Consider the following 3977-nt stretch of genomic DNA (forward strand, 5'->3'; position numbering starts at 1 on the left):
TTATTTACAAAAAAAGTTCTGAGGTTCAAAAAAACATTCAGTGAACTGAAAAACTGTGGTCGGTAATATAGGTATTTAGCTGTGTCACATGCCCTTAAGTCAGGTATTGCTTTTATTTCCAATTTGTGTATATATGTATAATTTTTTATTATTTATCATATATTATTATTGTATTCATTCAGGTTACTTTGAAAAAGACACGCAGTATTGCCGAAAGATCAATTAAACGAACTTTGAAGTAGTTTCGTTCCTTTATTTTTTACATGAAAACCGTAAGACCAAAATAATCATTCTTTCGCACACAAATTGTGTTAGATTTTAAGACTTTTCACAAGAGACTTGTTTGAAAAGGTTACGTACAGTGGCGTAAACATATTGGTGTCCCATGGAACACGCCCCCCCCCCCCTACCCCAAGCTCCAAATTACAAAAAATTCATAAGAGCCCTCTGTTGTGAGTTCGCACCAGAAAAATGTGCATGTTACTGAAATTTAGACAGGGACAGCTTCAGCGGCTTTTCCCCGCTAAATTAAATATATATGGCACCTATAAGTAATATAAACTATATGTTTATTATGTGTTCAATATGCTAAATATTTAATATTGAAATGGCCAAAATACCAATTCGCATTAGCGCTGTTTATGGGTGTTGGGATGAAGTATGCCGTTTGAAAGTTAAGAATGTTTTGATGACAGTTTTACATCGAAAATATACTGTTTATAGGTTATGAATTTCTATAAATATACGTCATAAATATTAGAATGTACTAGGATCGCGTGTACGTGCAGTGCATAAGTAAACACGTTTTGTGTGAAATTTAATCAATTTATTTACGGAAGAAGCCCTCAAGCATCCACGAAACTTCTTTCCGCTGTAATAAGTACAAAAATATGTTTGTTGCATGTCAGAATGTTATTTTTTTACTTATTTTGCAAATTATAACGATTATATTGTCAACAGTTCGGGACTAAAATAATAATTTGTCTATAATCAGTTTCTGGAAAAAATGTGCCATTATAACCACCTTGCATATTTTTATGTGAAATACTAGAAATAGTATATATAACTGAGACTTTTATAAGAAGACTCACATTAATATATTATTTTAAATATTACATCCGTCAAATACTTACATTTAATACCTCAAAGCATTATCTATTCATATATGTAAGTCTCCTATATTGTTGCTAACTGCCCATGATCCAACAAAGCATGGTCCGGCCACGCGCCAGTAAAAAAAAATCAAACTATCAGACGGTTCAGCCCAGCCCAGCCACCTGCCTCGGCCGTATATGTGTATAGTAGTAGTTTTCTTACGATCTGGAGGGGAAATGTTGGTCAAACTAATCCAACAGATGGCGCCACAAAAAGTAGGTCTGACTTTTTCATTGAATTGCATTAAGAAAAAGAAAAAATAATTAAAAACTTGATGCTGTTTGCAAATAAACAAAAAACATATAAATGAAAAAATAAGAATAACTATTACTCATTATTTAAAAATAGAAAATGTCATAAAAATATGTGGTGTAATATGAATAAAATTTAATTTTTAAATACATTTTGAAAGCAGTTCGAACTTCATACTTCTATGATTTATTTTACTGCATGTAAGACTACAACTTCAGTTGCAAAGTGAAGAATCTTTGTACCTTTAAAATCTTAACAATTTCGAGATTTTAGGGAAATATTTTTAAAAAGTAATGGTAATTTTAATTTAAATGTTTGGAGGGAATTATTTGGTAAAAATTCAATGACAAGTCTGATAAATGAGAAAGTGGATTTTATATTATTTAATATAATGTATATATTTATTTAAATTGAACCGAACATCATATATACAAATAGTCTTATTATCGGTGAAAAATTTTTTGTTTTTGCTAAAAATGCTTTACATTATTATACGAATGACATTTAATAACAAAAATAATTTAAGAGTTTATAATAAACACTGTGATAAACAATTATTTTGGCAAAATATTAGAATTTGAGATTTTTGAAATTATAATTTCCTTCAATGGCCAGAACGACTTCAGGTATTCCTTAATATAATAAATATTTAATCATATTAGATAAAATATAACAATTTAAATTTTTCTAAACAAATTAGATAAACAGATTGGAAATTTTGGCCCTTTGGCATGGAAATTTTTTGTTTGCAATGGAAATGTTTTAAATTATTGGACGAATGACTGCTATTCACCAACACATTAGAAAAGTTAACAATACCCACTGTTATTAACAATTCTTGTGACAAATTATTTAAACTTAAGGTTTTATCAAATTTAAATTTTCTTTGATGGCCAAGTCGGTGGGTTATTGTCAAAAGATTTTGTATTGATTGAATCTTAGCATGCAGTGTTATGATTCATTTTCAATCTATTAAGATTCAAAACCCGACTTTTTCCAAGTGAAACTGCCAACATTTAGAAATTGTTTATGTAAATTGTTTTTAAACATGTAAGTTGTTTTATTCTACTAAATGTTATCGAAGATACATTTTTTTAGGAATATCCGGAGCCATTGTAGCAACTAAAGAAAATAAAAATTTTGATAAAACCTTTCTTTGAATATTTTTTCACAAGAATTATTTATAACAATGGTTATTGTTAACTTCTCAAATATTTTTGTGACTAGCAGTCATTCGTCCAACAGTTTAAAATATTTTTAGTGCAGAAAAAAATTTCTATGAAAAAGGACCAAAATTTTGATCTTCTTTTCTAATTTGTTTGCAAAAATTTAAATTGCTATATTTGATCAAATATTATTAAATATTTATTATTTTAAGGATTACCTGAAGTCGTTCTGGCCATTGAAGGAAATTATAATTTGAAAAATCTCCAATTCTAATATTTTGACACAATAATTGTTTATCACAGTGGTTATTATAAACATTTAAAGTATTTTTGTTATTAAATGTCATTCCTACATTAATGTAAAGCATTTTTAGCCAAACATTTTTTTTACCGATAATAAGATTATTGGTCAATTTGTTCATAAAATTGGTTTATAACAAATAAATCGATTAATAAGCACATTATTGGTATTCCATGAGTTTCTAAATATTTATTTAAGACAATATAAAGTTTTCCTGATCAGTTATTAAAGCGTAAAAAATTTTTATATAAAAAAATTTAGTTTTTCCATGCTTTGAGTGGAAAAATTATTAATAAAAAAAATAGAGGAGACAAAAGTTCGTAAAGTCAAGATCTATAGAATTTAATAATCTTTAATTTAAAACAAAAAATTCAATATCGCAAAACATTGAAGGCTCTGAACATTTCTGACTGACAAAAGTGCATTCCTTCCAATTGTGCGTGTTGAGTACAGTACGTTTGTTTATAGTGCTTAATAGCTTATAGTCTCTTTATTTTAGAAATGACGTTTGCAATAATATAATTAACAATTTAATTCAAAATCTCCTTTAAATTTAAATTTTTAAATAAAATTATTAGGGGTTGTATGCAGCGAGCAAAAAGCTTTTAAGATTAAGCAATAAATAAATTATTGAACTGCATAAATGTATATATGACGTTCAATTCAATTTATTTAAATATATACATTATATTGAATAATATTATGTCCACTTTCTCATTTATCAACCTTGTCAATTACTTTTTACCAAATTATTCCCTCTAAACATTTTAATTCAAATTAATATTACTGTTGAAAATATTTCCTTCAAAACTTGAAATTGTTAAGATTTTAAAGGTACAAAGATTCTTTACTTTGCAACTCAAGTTGTAGTCTTACATACGAGGGTAGTTCAATAAGTCCTTAGAATGAAGTATAAAAACAATTTTTTTTGGGTAAATTTTTTTTTATTTTTCAACATAATCTCCTTGGAGCTCTATACACTTGGTCAATCGCTTATCAAGTTTTTTAATCCTTCAGAAAAGTGCGTTTTCGGAAGTTCCTCAAAATAAGCACTCACAGAGGCAATGACGTCTTCGTTGTCTGGAAATCTCTGTCCACCGAGC

The sequence above is a fragment of the Belonocnema kinseyi genome, chromosome 3 (genome assembly GCF_010883055.1).
Source record: "Belonocnema kinseyi isolate 2016_QV_RU_SX_M_011 chromosome 3, B_treatae_v1, whole genome shotgun sequence".
Taxonomy (NCBI): domain Eukaryota; kingdom Metazoa; phylum Arthropoda; class Insecta; order Hymenoptera; family Cynipidae; genus Belonocnema; species Belonocnema kinseyi.